Raw genomic sequence first — 16,089 nt, 5'->3', positions numbered from 1 at the left:
GAAGAATATGGCGGTTTGCAGCAGGCAGCTTAATGTATATACGCTATAGTTGCGCCGACAGTAGGATTAGAGCTTAAAGATAGGAGGTGAGTAAAGAGAGTCCGGTATGCGTGGTTCGTTCTTGTTGCGTAAAGTAGCGAAAGATACCGTCACGGCACACATTGTGGAGCATAGAGTAGAGTTATGTTTTTTTAATTGTTTTGTTTTTTTTTGCATTTTCATTTGCACTACGGATCCTGGAACGGGTCGGGACTAGGTGGGGGCGCGGACCGTTGCAAAAAAAAACAAACCAGCGAGAGCAAGCATGGGTAACGCTTGCCGCTCCCCGGGCGAACAGTACCGTCCCGAACCTGGGCTCGATCCGTCTCCTCGCTGTTTCAGAGGGAGATCCTTTGCTTCCCACACACACACATACACACACTCGCGTAGCGCACGTACACGTCATTAGCGCGATGGTAGATCGCAGACGCAGCCCACCGGGCGAAATGGTACCGCCATCTTGCCGAGCCGTTGAAATTCTGTCGATCAGAAGAACGCACGTGCGCATCTAGCCACTGTTGAGACGAGAGGGAGGGGAGGGGGAAGGAGGGGAAAGAGAAAAGGGGGAAACGATTTTTATCAACATAACGCAATGTAACGCATAGTAACGCATGGTAACGTAACGCTACGTAACGCATTGTAACGTAACGTAACGTGTTGTAATATGGCAAAAAAAAAAGAAATTATGAGAAAAGGAGAAAAATCCTCGTGGAAAAGGGAGAAACAGTCCAGGAGAAATGATAAACCTTCTTGGCAAAGGACCATCATCGTAACGTTTAAAGTAACAAGGTCAGCGTAATCATCGACCACCGACCAAATACCCGTCGGCGCTCAACCGTGCCCCATGCTTGACCGTGGTAGTGCACCCGTTTGTTAAGTCACACCTGTTTTCTTTTAGTTTTTAACTGGTGCCGTGACCAGGATCGTAACGGTCCGCGTGTTGCGTACGCGCACCTAAACACACCGACACACACGTACACGCACGCGCAAACACACTACCGTTTGCTGCCGCGCGAGCCAGCTCGCAGCGGCCGCGCCCGAATGCAGCAGCGGCACGGACCGGATCGTAGAAAAGTGAGCGAAAAGAAAAAAAGAAACCGTTTAACCGTTTGATCGCTCGCTTCTGAGTCGCTGAGAGAACGCGCGCTGGGTTGGGGCGTTTGTTTTTTTTTTAATTTATATATATCTATCGTAGGTGTTAGGGCGCCCCCCCTGGCCCGCTCCAAAGTGTCCGCTCTCGTGAACGCGCAGCTAACGTCGACTCGTGATCTCGGTTGATCGCCGTTTTTTGGAGCGGGCGTTCGGCGAGCGCGTGCAAATTGTGGTTTCGTTTCGTACTGTTCTCTGTGGCTGTGGGGGTCTCGTAACATTATACGCTATTTAACTGCACACTGGAAGGTTGTTAGATCCATTGCGGAAAGGGGCGCCGCGACTGTGCGAGATTACCCGGCCTGCCCGGAGACCCACGGCCGGGCGGTCTCGCGGCGGTGCTTCCCGCCAGGGGGGGGGGGGGGACACACTATGCTCCGGCACTGCGGACCGGCTGGCGTCGGTCGAAATGTGGCGATCGTGGAACACGCGCACACACGCACACTCACAACACTAAGGGGGGCACGCACACATGGACACACTCACACGCACATAGCGACAGGCGCACTTACAGGCCAGGCCGGCAGGCCAGAGCACACCCCAGGCGCAGGACAGCGCCGCCGGAGGGATCGTCGCGGACATGGGCCGGCCGCGCCAGCACCGCACAGCCACTCGTGGAAGCGCCCCGTCTCTCGCCCGCAGGCGACAGACACGGATCTAGCCGCGAAAAGGAAGAGTAAGAAACTTAGTCTATGTAAGCTAAATGTACGCGCCCGCACACCAGCACCCACCGCGGAAAAGGGACGGCAGGGCCAGCGGAGGACGCTTCTCGTTGCCGGAGATTCGAGGGCGCGGCGTAACGCGTGCGAGTCGGCGCTATGGGACGCATGGCGGGGGGGTGCAGAAGGCACGTACACACGACACGGGACACGTCTGGACACTACCACGGGCGAGGCGACGGGAGCGTTTGGAACGCTCACAACCACTCGGTCACACACCACCACCACCACCACCACACAAGGATAGGACGGAACTACCCGGCGACGTCTTCCGCCCCGAGGGGCCACTCCCAACCGAAAGCCCCCAGCTTCTCCAGCCCCTCCCCGAGCGGGTGTGTCACTGAACCATGACGGCATGATGATTTGCAAGAGTAGTTGTTGCTGATGTTTTTGCTAATTTCTTACATACATGTAGATATTGATATTCGCATGAAGGATCACGCGCATACTTGCACACTCACACACACACACACACACACACAAAGCTCCACAAACTTGGCGCACACTCGGTTGTTGGGGTGGCGGCGTGGGAAGCTGGCAGTTGTGCTGCTGATGTTGCTGTTGCTGCCGGAACCATCCGGGCCAGACACAAGCTGCAACGTTTGGATAGAGAGAAAAAGAGAAAGAGAGAGAGAGAGAGAGAGAGAAAGAGAGGGAAAAAAGAAAAAAAAAAGGAAGAGCAAAGTACAGAAAAGATGTGTTTGAAGTTACTGGCGGCCGCCGTGTGACGGCATACCCGCGCAAGGATGGTGGTGATGGTCTCTCCAACGCCTCGACACACACGGCAGCACACACACACTCATTGCCACACGGATCGCGAAGGTTCTGACGATACGGGGCAGGAAAATCGAAAAGAAAGTGAATGTATGCCCGCGCGAACGCGATTGAGCGTTTCAAGGAGTACAACACTTATTATACACATGCACACACTTTCCTAGGGCCCGCTTCGTTAGAGGGGGGAGGGAGGGGGGAGACGACAGCACAGGATATTTGACAATTGGTGTGGGAGTGACTATGAAGAGAGAAAGAGACGCATTTGGTGGTTCACGTGACCCTTATATCATGCGCGGTGGAGCATGTGACCTTTGTGGGGGGTTTTGTTTTTTTGGAAACCATTATTCATTATTTGGAACCACAAAAGTACATCCGGGCCATTCTAGAGATAAGGCCCTCCTACACTTGGTAAAAGTTCCACGCAGGTGGATAAAGAAGATAAAAAAAAGGTCCTTTTCCGGCCACAGTTCGAGAGGGAATCTATCCCATCCGGCCTTGTAGAAGCCGACGCGTCTAGAGAACAGACTACGGAGCACTCGGAACTATAACGCGCAATAGCTGCATATAAACAGCTCGATTCCTTCTCGATTGTATCGATCATCGACACATCTAGTGGAGTAATCTTCATCCTTCATCTTACATCCTGTATCTTCCACTTACAGTCTCACTCCGCGCAACTCCTTCCTGCTTACGCATTCGTGCGCACGCTTGGTCTAGTTTCTGTTCCTTCTACACCGTCGTTTTCTCCTTCATTTCTTCGTACGTCTTTAAGTTGTTGGCGGATTCGAAATCGCGCTTCGCTCGGACTACTTTTCACACGCATGTAACGAACTCCCTGACGGTGTATAGCATCTGTGCTGTTCGCTGTTCCTGTCCGCAAACGTGTGATCTTCACAATAATCAACACTAATTGACCAAACGTGGGGCAAACGTGCGCACGCACTACGCATTATAATTAAGCGCCAGATACTAAAATCGAAACAAAATTGGTAACAGAGTGTAAGTTTACCATTCGGTGCGGTCTTTTTCGAGGGTTTTGTGCGCCCACTAATGGGACACGTTACCTGCGCTTCGTTCGTGCAGCAGTCACACAGGACACACCCTTGCGTCAAAACTGCGGGCGGTTTACTTTTCGAGCATTTCGTGCAAAACTAGTGTTTGCCTGTTTCCTCTCTCTCTCTTTCTCTCTCTCTCTCTCTTCCTGTTCCGCTTGGGACCGGGTCTGTTCGCACACGCACTCACACATTGCGTTTCGGAACCGTGATTTAGCCAGTTTTGGACAGCAAACTTTTCCTCTTTTCTTCTTTCTTTAAGAGTTAGTGGGGCGACTACACGATCGTTGCCTATCACCTCTCTCCTTAGCGAGCACATGCAACACACACACACGCATCAAGCCGTCTCGAGCGATCGAAAGGCCATACCTTGGGCGGTGCCCGCGAGCCAGAGAGAAAAATGATGGAAAAGGCGCCGCCAATACAACCAGCGTGTTGGTGGGTTGGTGAATAGTACACATCGAAATGTCAATGCTAGAGCGCCGCGTGCACTTGTTTTTGGTATAGGGTTAAAAATCAGTTTAAAAAAAACGAACAATTTTTTGCGAATAAATGAAAAACAAAACAAAAAACGAAAGCAAACGAAAAGATTTTACCAAACGCAATACACGGCAAATACACGACACACTACTGTCCAATTGTGTTGGGCAAAAAATTTCTTCAACAAAAAAGAATCGGTTTCGTTTGAAAATGGAATTTGTAGTTTTATTCGAGTCCTTTTTTTTTTTTCTTTAGTAATTGGTTTGTTTCAGTTCTGCCCCTTCGGTTGAGATCCTCCCACCGCCCGGTAGAGTAATTGGTTCTGGTTTGCACCACCCCCATGGCCCGGGTGTGTTGGGGCACGGGGGTGTTTTCCGTGACGGATATGAACGGGAGGATACGGGGCACCATCAAACAGTTTGCACAAACAAGTTAAAGCAGAAAATGTTTAACACACAAAAACGGCTGCTTTTTTAAATAATCTTTTCCTCTTTTCTTGATTCTGTCCTTCTTTTTTACAACAACTCAACTAGGCTCAGCATTGCCCAAAATCTCCACGACCCCGGGAGAGGGGGGGTGCGGAGATCCTGCAAAGCGATTGCAATTTATTCTTTGCCGTCGATAAACAATGTGTCCGTAGGGGGTGTTTTCGTACATAAAAAACGATCGTTTTGAGCTTAAGCTCCCAGAATGTTTGATTCTCGCACACGTCAGAGATAATGCATCTGTCACCAGTTGAATCGTAATGGCGTTCTTTTATCCTTATTTTCACTGAATCTTTGGTAAGTACGTTTTCTTAAAATAAAATAAAAACTCAATCCGCTTTTTTTTTCGTTTGCCCGCCCGCATTCCCACAGGTCCTGTCCTTGTTTGTTTGATTGTGTTTTGATTCCACTGTGTTCACTTCACGTTTTTGCTTCAGTTTGGTACGAGAGCTTCAGAATTGCTTATTTTTGTGTTCACATATCTTGCCTCGCGGTTTTGGTAGAGTTCGTATAGATAGTTCAACATTCGATCTATACCTCCAACCGTCCTGCTTTACTCAATGCCTGCTAACACAGTACAACAAAGCATTTTTCTAGTCGTCTCGGCAACCTTCAATGTAGTCTTTTTTTGTTTTTGTTTTGCCATGGGAATAAATTCCTCTTCAAGTTTGAAAGCATTTCTAGAGGTAGACTGGTTTTTCTAGGTCACCCTGAGGCGGCACCTAATCGCGGAAAAGGTTACTAATTGCTTCATCATCGTAATCACTTTGCAATCAATGTTTTCTGTTATAGTGCACGATTCTTCAAAGAATTTGCAGCAACGAGATGCGTATGCTTAGGCATTGCACTATCAATCTTGCACGTGTCCATGTCTAGATTACAGTATAGGATCGTGTTTTTGTTTATAGCCTTCGGAGACTTTGGGAACATCTACATGATGGCAACTCTATCTTATGGTTTGGTTTTGTGTGAGTAGATATACATAAAATAATAATACGCATCTTCCTCTCGCATGTTTGATTTTGATTATGTCAGGAAAGAATAGTCATGTATCGATAAGATAATACAAAAGCCGACAATCGAAACATCTCTATCCATCTCTAAAGTGCTTCGGTTGAAATTATTGCAACGTAAACAACAGTACAAGGTTCGCAAGATATTCGATATGGGTCGTAACAATCAGTTCAAAGTTGTGATAAGCCGTGGTACGCCTTTCAAGAATGAATTGGAGTAATGTTCAACTTCCTCGCTTTCGCTATACTTTCTAGATCGTAGCAATGATACTGTCAACCATTTCAAAGATAATGCCCAGAAATGCCGCATTCAAATCATTTCCAACCCATTCCGGTGACACTAGTGGCGCGCTTATGTCTTAAAACGCATTCGCACAAAAATGACGTCACCATTCGCGTTCGAACACTCTCGTCAAAACGGTTCGAAACGTACTCCGCGCCGTCTGGAATCAAAGCCATCGTTGGATTTTGCTCTCTTCTCGCTTTGCCACCAGCTGGCACACGGTCCGTGTCCAGGGGTTCTTCGCGCTTGCCGAGCAAAACCGTCGCCGCTGGAACCCTGGAGCCTCCGCCTCCGCCTCCGCCGCCGCCGCCGCCGCCGCCGTCACCACCACAGGAACCCGCCATCCCGTCGCTCTGGAACCGAAAACCCTAACCGATGAGCCCATCTTCTCGCGACTTTCTGCATCCTCTTCACGCTTGCCTGGGCTTTCGAGAACAAATACTGCCTTTCTGCCGCCTCCATATCAACAGCATCCAGATGCACATGGAAACAAGACCGAAGTGCATCGCAAGGCTCTGCGCAATCGACCGTACAAACTCGGGAACAAAGCATCATCTGTGTGCGGCCGTGGTGGGTTGAAGGGTACCACATGGACATCAAAGATGCTGATGTGACTTCTCCTTCCAACGAGGACGACCAAAGTGTGGCAAGCGTACCAGCAGCTTTGAACTCGTTATGATCCGATCTCCATTCTGTGAGCCCTTGGGCGGGAACATCCGATCACTTGCGAGATCTTCCAAGGAGGAAAAAAGCCCACACGCATACGCACACACACGGTCCTGTTGTCTAGCACGAAACGATCGAGCTAGGACAACTACTTTTGAGCACACGGGTTGATTGAACTTGAAGCGCCTTGCAACAAAACAAAACTACACCATCTGCATAGCAGCGGACGGTCACTAGTCAGGTTGAGAAGCCGACGTCAATCTTGTATCCAATTGATTCTTGATTGCTGGATGATATTTGGCAGCACAATGTTTCGAACTTCTTGGTGAACGATATCGCCTGTCCTATAAATGTATGATCAAGTATCCACTTACGCAGATGCAGAAACACCTAAGCGCGCGTGGAACCGTGTTCTGAAGTTGTTGTAGAAGATCTCCCTCACGTACGTGAATCTCAGAGGAATGTGGAACCCATTCTGTACACCTGAGTGTATTATTAGCCTCTCTCCAGTACTCTTGCGTGTTTCCAGCAGCTAGTAACTGATTTGCTCTTCCAGAGCTTCCGATCTTCAAGGTGTATGTTTGCACGAAACTTGTGAGAAGCATATGCTGATAAGGTTTGGAACTTCGATGAGCAGAAATGAAAGCCTCGGAGAGTTTAGAAAACGTAACGTCGTGTGGCATCAGAGCTGCCCCAATCTGTAGGCCGCATTCGCAGAATTCTTCCTACAGGTTTGGAGCACTCGCATGTACTGCAGACACGATTGTGCAGGTAACCAACTTGGTCGTCTATATGTGTGATGTCATATCAGGGGTAGAGAATACATTCCAGTCGAATATCAGGGGCAATGTGTGCATCGCAGTACATCTTCGGTGTCGTAACATCGCAACAAACTAGGATCATCAACATCATCAGGGAAGCGTTTGAAGATGGTGCAACATTTTGCAACGCTTGGAAATGTGGTTGCTAGAATGTGTATCGTAGCTGAAGCTAGCTTGTATCTCTGCAATTGTGTTCGTCTAGTGTGCTGGGGTACACATCAACCAAACGCTGGTGTCGTGTTGACACAAGCGAAACAGGAAACATTCGCATGTGTCAGAAAGCACTTCTTTGTAGATGATCCATCTTTACATTAAAGCTTTATCCAATTAGTTCCTTAAATCTTGATATGTCACTGGTTAAATCTCTTCCATCCGACGCTGGATCTAATGTTCAATTTCTTTGCGCTCCGTACGCTCTACGCCATAGCCATAGGATAGTGCTCAGAAATATCCCATTCAAATCATTGGCGACCATTCGGTGACATTGGACCGCGCACTTGCATCAAAAGGGCAGTCACGCAAAAATGACGTCACCTTTCAAGAGATTCTGCCGTAGTCTGCCATCTTCTAGAATAAAAGCCGTCGTTGGATTTTGCTCTCTTCTCGCTGGCCACCTGCTGGCACACTGTCCGTGTCCAGGGGCTCTTCGCGCTTGCCGAGCAAAACCGTCTCCTCCGGAACCCGGAAGCCGCCGCCGCAACCACCACCACAGGAACCCGCCATCCCGCCGCTCCGGAACCGAAAACCCTAACCGATGATGGGCCCATCTTCTCGCGACTGTCTGCTTCCTCTTCACGCTTGCCTGGGCTTTCGAGAGAAACTTTTTGCGAAACGCTGGTCCAAGCTACAGTCAGAGCCAACGTGAGGGGAACTAGCGCCCAAGTGCGCATCCACAGGTCTCTGGATGGACCGCGCAAACTCCTATGGCACACATGCCATGGCACATCGACGAGACATCTCCTTCGGTGAAACATAGCAACATTCTAAACGTTGCCAGGAGGGATGAAGTAGACACAAAAGCTGGGCGCTCGTCGAGTTAGGTCTCCACCAGCTTCTTCCAACTGGAACAGCGTGAAGACGTTCTTCTATACACGTCGTAGCTTCTATTGCATGTCTGATGCCCGTCTTCCGAGGAGACAAAAAAAAATGAGTGAAGAGAAAAATTGGCCAGACAGCAAGCTGCAACGAAGCGATGGGCAGGTTGCACCATCGCTGACGTCTCCAAAACCCGCCATCACGCAGCGACCACACGCCTTAGAAGAATGCAGTAGACACACTCGCGCGGTTGTAGACCAACTCCATTCTCCGCCATCAGATACTTTAATCCACAGCCACTTATTGCCAACCAGTGGCCCAGTTGGGGTAGTAGTGCAGCTGGATGAAACTGACCAATCGTCTGGACGCAATGGTACGAAGACGATAGGCATCTTTGAAAACGGTCGCTAGTAACTTGCAAAACTGGAAACAGCTTCCATATCATTCCCGTGCGCAGGTACGCCTAAGCGCGAGCCAGGAGATGTCTTCGGCGCGTTGCACAATTCTATGATGAGGAGATACAATTTTATGATGAGGGGCCCGGGTATTGGATGTCATAATGAACCGATTGGAATGAGCTGGAGCAATCCCTTTTCCTACAGACGTAGCAATTCCAGTACAGTGTGAGCCCAATTCGTTCCCCATCCTTCGCAACTGCGCGTATTCTGAAGTGTGAAGGCAGTGGTAGTCCAGGCAATGGAGGAGCGCAACCTGAGAATAGGGAGGTGATAAGCAAATCTACACCACACTACCAGTTGCACCTGCTCGCTGTCTTTGGTCGGGATCAAGTCGTCTTCACAGCGGGTCGCCACCGCTTTTTAGCCGAACGGACGTCCCTTGAGGTTTCGCCGAGCTCTCTCTCTCTCTCGCTCTCTCTTACATGTCTCTTACACATGTGATTGTGCGTCCTTATAATTCTACGATTGTATCCCATCTCAATACGACGCTGCATCCTAAAAAAAGGGGGCGAAGCTAAACAGCTCGGTGTGCATTAAGCGAGTCAGCACGACTCGAAATGGTTTCGCAAATCTACTCTTCTGGCCGTTTACTAAAACGCCATGAGGCATCACTCGGTGAGATGTGAGAAACGTAAGTGAAGGAAAAAGTGTTACGTATTTTTGTATGCGCTCTATTGCTGCACCACATGGCAGGTTTTGCTAAGAGGAAAAACAAAAAAATGTCGTTGAAATTAAGTACGATTACAAAAGATACCTTTCTTCTTCGGAAGACTGCTCTGGCACGCCGGCTAGCCGGAAGCTTCTCCATCATTGGGACACGGTATGACGGGCCTGTTCCCCACTGTTTTTCCTCCCCACCGAGGTGAGGTGTAATACGACATCTTTTTTTTCCTGTCACAAAACAAGTAACTCACTTCTCACCGAGGATTGGCCCAACACTCAAACCCATTTACATTTGATACTTAGTGTAGAAAGGTGGAAATTGGTCCCAAAGCCACGAATGTCACACGTGGGCAGCGCGTGGGCTAAATATTCGTCAGATCTGGGTGCACAAAAGGGGTTGCCCGTTGCCGTGAAAGCGCAGCTGCTGGCCCTTAAGTGTATACAGTGGTAGTGCCGGCGGTTCTCATAATGGTCGAAAGACGGATGGGGGCAGTCGAGAGGAGGTACGGCTGTCAAAGAAAGCTAAAATTTGCCCGATTTTGCCACGAAAATACTTTCCATATGATAGAGAGAGAAAAAAAAAACAAAAGTACACCCATTTTATACCCGCCTGGAAGCTTGGGTAGAAGATGTGGCCTTCCTTGAAAGATTTTCCATCAGTGCCATTCGCTTTCCTCGTATGTCTCTCTCACTCTCTGTTTTTTTTTTTCGTTCGCCTCCTTTGCTTTTGCTCGAAGCAGGAATGCAAAACGCCGCCGCCAGAACCGTCAAATAGAAAAGTGATCTCCAGTACCGTAGGCTTCTTTCGCCCTTTAGTGAAGGATGTACATCAATTGGCCACACTCTATAGTAATGCAAGTCAGGTCCCATAAAAAATTCTGGCAAGGAAAAGCAGAGTTAGGATAGGAGAAAGATGCGTAGCTGTCTCGACCGGTGCTGAAAGTAGAAGAGAAAATGCAACGAAATTACATACAACATACAGAAGACAGGGTTGGAATGGGAAAATCGAATCTAGATAATCTAACAATGATATCGAACAAAAGATAACAGTCAGTAGAGAAGGTCAAAGCTTACAATCGAGGACAAAAAGAAGGTATATAATGTATGGTAGGGTCTCTTTTGGTTGCTAGTTATTGACAAAGAGGAGCGATTATAAACCTTCCTCATAAAACCTGTATGAAAAGAAAGAATAAAGCTAATTGATCGAAATATAACATTGCTCTCACTTCCGATGAACACTACCTATGAGTCATCGAATCATGGGTGAGTAACAAACATTTTTTTGTTACGGCGCAAACAAATAAATTTGATTATAAGATGGAGATCCGGTGACTCATACGAGCTACACACACTCAACACTAGAAATTACACGCAAATATGTATAAATCATGTATAATTCCGTTCAAGCCATAACAGCTACCCGTCTCTATCCGATATGATTTCAAATACTTATAGTATGAGCTAAGTTTTCAAAAATGTTTTTGTTGCTGCAGAGAAACCTAACCAACTAAAAAAAGGAAAACCTTACGGCTTTGCTTTGCTGAAGCATCAGCAAAACTGCTTGTGGTATGGCGAAGAAATGAAGTAGCAACCGGAGCAAAGCAATGCGACATACGTCTAAGCGCAGAGCAGACGTGACACGCCAGTCGTGACTCTGGAAATCGATGGAAAATTGGTTGCTCCCTTGCAGAGTTTATTTTCCCCTTCATTTTCCTTTTGCCTCGTTTCAAAGCAGTTTGCTATTCCGCAGTCTGGAACGCATGAGCTCTAAAAATAAAACCGCCCACTTTCACTTTATGCGCCACGATCGCTCCTACTCTAGGGGTAGAGGACCGTCACCACCAGTACCACGGAAGCAGTGGCAAGGCAAGCCACTCGGCAAGATGGCAGAAACTGTCGATCAGTAAGTCGGCACCCTGGTGGGAGGGAACGGTAAGGTTTCCAATCGCTTCGGGGAAAGGGAGACGAGGTTATTGGCCGTTCCAATACCTATGCAGTTAGTGGTGGGAGGTCTTTCGTGGTGTGTTTACCACACAAAACAGATAATTTTGTTTGAACAATTGCAAAACACTCCCATTGCTTCGAGGCTTAGGGGCATTACATTGCCTGAATGGGTAATAAGTTCCCTAGCTATATTGCTTGAAGTAGCCTGCATTCCTGGTTTTCGTATGCCATGTATATCTCTACTCCAGATTATAATTGGGACCTTGTCATCGCACGATCACTCCCGCAGATGTCATCTCAGACATTGAAATTTGAAATTGGAACAGCTCATCGCTTGAAGGCGGTGGTGAGCGACCAGCTAATATTTCAGCTCACTCCCTTTTCCCCCTCTTCGTTTCCTTCATTTCTCCACCATAATGAGCACATCAGGAGGTGAGAGGGAGGGGGGGGGGGGGGTGTGGATTTGATCATCACCAGTACACGTCGTATCGTGTCTTTGCCTTAGTAGGCGAATAGCAGTGAGGGTACCCGTACCCAAAAGCAAGCTGTGCAATGACGCAATACGGTAGAAGAATAGCGCTGCACACACGACGCGGTCACAATGGCGCCGTACGAACCAACAGGTATCGGTCGTCGCCATTAGACGCCCGTCGACTGTTCTCGCAAACGGCGTAGCAACCATTTTGTGACGTGTTGCGTCGCAGCTTCATGGTCATTTGTCTTTTCATTGTTTTTTTTCTTCTCTCCAGCGACGCGTCATACACGTCTGCATCTGCTGAATGTTCGACCCCGACGAATGGAAAAACGGATTGTACCGTAAGCGGTGCTGGTAAGGGGGAGCAGCGAACGTGACAGCGCAACACGAAAACCGTTGGAGAAAAACCTCAATCCTTCTAGACGTTACGATCTACCAGGCGGTTGGAGTCGCGGAAGCCAAACAGCGTTGGTCTGTGTCTATTTTTCTGAAAAGGCTATTTTTAGTTATCCCCAAACCTTAACGATAAGCAACATGCGGTTGGTAGCGAGATAGACGATTAAAACAACAACGGCGGTTTGATCAAGACAACGGATTCATCATCGCATAGCCTCTCTCTCTTTCTCACTTGTTCTCACTCTTTTTCGATATCTCTTTCCTACCAACATCTGTAAAGCAATCCCGTGCCCAGTCGCCCGACTCGTTTTCTGGGCCGTTTTGCCCTTTCCATCATGGCGACAGAAGTCAATTGTTTCCTGCATTTTGAGCGTCAGGCAGTCAAGTCAGGCCACAATCAGGCCACGACGAGGCTTTGGGCTGACCTTATTCCCTCACCCCTACCTATAGCCTCTTTCTAATACGCTGCACGACAGCCTACAAGCCTACAGTTTTGCGACGCCATTTCCTATTGCGTCTTTGTTTTAGTTTTCTAACCTCAACCGCGCGTCTGTTGCCTTTGTAACTAGGTTTTTTTTTTGCCTTTGCTATCCCTTTCCTTTATAAAATGCAATGATTTTAAGCTAAATACATTTCCATTATATCACAATGCCTACTACATACACACACACAAACGCACACTCATATAGAAACGCCAACGCACCTGGTTTTCCGTGCATCGTGAAGCTGCTACTTTCACAATGAAAAAGGAAACAAAATCTCGTTCATTCTGCATTCACACAAACGCACACACAAGCACTATTGCTCGACTAGCTTGCTGTCTCGCTTTCAAATACAACGACACGTCACGTACGCCACGGCGCTCAGCAGACAGAGGAAGCACAAGGCACAAAAAAAAACAGCACCAGTCTCGGCCGACGGCTCGCACCTTTCTGAACGTAACGGTCGTCGCTTTCGACGAACTAACCCCTTGCGCCAGCGACGACGATACACGCTACGGGTATGTGTGTGCGTACGAGCGAGCGAGCGCGTGTGTATGCGTTGGTAGGGTGCATGCGGATGCACTGCAACGGTCAAATGAATGTAAATGTATGGTGGTGATTGGGGAAACGGGAATAGTAGATGGTAATGCAACAGAAAAAAAAACGGTTGCTCGAGGTTGGAGGTAATGGTACAAAAAAAAAAGAGACCTTTGATTTTGCTCACAGCGCTTACACCACTACAGCGAGCGTGTGAGAATGGATGGATGGATGGCTATTTTCCCATACAGAGCAAACGCTTCGCTTCGCACGTTTTTACACGGATACTGTGTGAGGAGCAAACGGGCATTACATTTGCAGTGCAATCAATAAAAACTGCTTAAATTGTACATTTAATCATACATTTTTAAAAGAGCTCAACTTGCTCATTCCCCCGTGCTAGGTTCATTTTTTCGCTCAACACATTTTCGGTGTGACACATTTAAAAAAAAAACGGGTTGATTGCAACACAAACGAAGCGCAGCAAGGCCATGTGGAAACGGAGCTGGGATTGGTGTTGGTTTATCATCAGCTGGCCTTCAACGGCCGTACAGACGCACACCACAAAGCGAAATACCAGAGCAACTCTACCACCAACAAACGCACACACACACACACACTGAGCAAACGTTTCGAAACATGTCTCGACAAGGTAGCAGCTCTATGTGTGTGCTTTTTGTGTTTTTTTTTCTAAATATATTAAATTGATTTCCTCGTACGTCTCACAGGACCGAGTACCTTATTATTCGTCTCCGTGCGAGATTGCTGAAGTCGATATTTAATTGCTGCGCACGTCGCACATCCTTTTTTTTTGAGCGATGGACATTATGTATTGCGTCTTTGTCCACTGTGATTTACAACGTCACACAGTGGCCAGAGTTGGGGGTCTGGGAAACGAAACGCCACGGGGGTTAACTGGGTGGTTTGATTGAAGCAGGAAGTCATCGACGATCGAATTTTGGGCAACAATTTGGCATAATTAAAACGTGTACGTGTGTGTGTGTGTGTGTACCTTTTCAATGAAATGGGTCTTTCTAGAGACCTTTTGTTTGGCAAAGGAACTAATATTTGTATATAAATGTATACCCATACACGTACCTGCTTTTCCGTGCATCTTCGTAGTTAGACACTTTCACCTCAACACCTCAACTCACTCACACTCACTCACAAACACACACACACACTCATACAGATACAACAAGTAATGGCGTGTTGGAGCGATGGCAAAGCAGCACCAGTCTCGGTCGACGGCTGGCACCTTTCTGACGCTGAACTCCGTTCGATGGGCCGTCTTCTAGCAGAGTCTAGCTCCCCCCATCCCGGCCCCACCGTTATTCAGTGCGCGGGCGCAGCGTCTGTGTGTATGTGCACGCACTAACAATAGTGCATACTGCCCCGATGTGCATGTGTGTGCGTGTGCCACACGGCGGGAGGCCAAACGTGGCAAGCCGAAAATGCATCGGTCGCGATCGGTTTCCCGTGCAACCGAAGCAACCCTGGGGCTTGGCAGGGGTTTTCTATTCCAGCTTCTATTCGGGGGGGGGAGTGAGAGAGGTAGAGGAAGACTTCGATAACATGTTTTACTTATTTTGTATGTTGATATTATTATTTTTTGAAAAATATGTTTTATTCAACTTCTGGGGGGGGGGGGGGGGGGGGGGGGTAGAGGAAGACTTCGATAACATGTTTTACTTATTTTGTGTGTTGATATTATTTTTTTTTGAAAAATATTTTTCGTTCAACTTCCATGCATTCCGTCGTCTGCGCACGTACCATCATTCTGGCGGCTGTTCGCTTTGTTTAGGACAAAGATGTTTATTTTATCCATTTTCCGCCATGGCACATCATCTAGAAGGTGGCACTACAACACCACTTTGGTGGGGTCAAGTTTGCCAACGGTCTTGGACGGTAAAGATCAAGTGGAATGGGTTCTGTCCAGTCCAGGTTCACGTGCGTTGCTGAAAAGTTGTGTTTACGCTTGAGACTGTTTTGAGACCACACAATTGGCAGGCTTTGCAATGCGGAATGGCGGTGTCTTCCTATTTTGGTTCCAAGAAATGGAGTTGTCAGCGATCACGTACTGGGCTCGTACGCGCGGCGGCAACTGCCAAGCTCAGTTGGCAGACTAGCCAGGGCAAAACCTTAACTGATGGTGACTTCCAACAAATTCTGCTCCACGTACGCATCAATGCTTTGAAGTCGTGCAACATTTGTCTTTTTTTCTATAGCTGATTAAGAGTTAAAATCACAGCGTGCAAGGCGAGTTGTTGATTATCTATTACCCCTTCCAATGCTTGAAGAAGATACTTCCCAATGCTTGAAGAGGATACTTCCAATTCTTACGGCAACTCAGATCTTGACGCTGTTACCTTTTCATGATTTTCCATTGACGTATTCCTGCTTATTCTCATCCACAAAATTGGAAAAGGTCCCTATCAAATGCTCTCTGCAAGCTGAAGTTGAAAAATAGGAACTACTGAATACTACGGCACATTGCTAATGTGTACCTGATCCAGTTCAGGAATCGCTCCAACTCAACGTCCAAATTCACACAATAGATAACATGCTCTCTTGTACTAGGTATCACCATAGCAGAAACTGTATCTTTCTGAGTAGCC

The 16,089-nt window shown here is 47.8% G+C and overlaps 1 long non-coding RNA gene across 2 annotated transcripts; it reads right to left on the bottom strand.

Moving 5' to 3' along the window:
• Positions 1-200: 200 nt before the first annotated feature.
• Positions 201-14,986, bottom strand: LOC120960944 (uncharacterized). Of its 2 annotated transcripts, none has more exons than XR_005752666.2 (2): positions 14,570-14,986; positions 201-10,573 (listed from the first exon to the last, which is right to left on the bottom strand). It is a non-coding gene; the product is annotated as an uncharacterized LOC120960944 (long non-coding RNA). The 2 variants fall into 2 exon arrangements; XR_005752665.2 differs by lacking the exon at positions 14,570-14,986 and adding an exon at positions 13,156-14,563.
• Between the last annotated feature and the right edge of the window lie 1,103 nt (positions 14,987-16,089).

Source organism: Anopheles coluzzii, chromosome X (assembly GCF_943734685.1).
Source record: "Anopheles coluzzii chromosome X, AcolN3, whole genome shotgun sequence".
In the NCBI taxonomy this organism is placed as follows: Eukaryota; Metazoa; Arthropoda; class Insecta; order Diptera; family Culicidae; genus Anopheles; species Anopheles coluzzii.
Note: the sequence above shows the minus strand (reverse complement) of the source record. Positions and strands in the feature narration are given on the sequence as shown.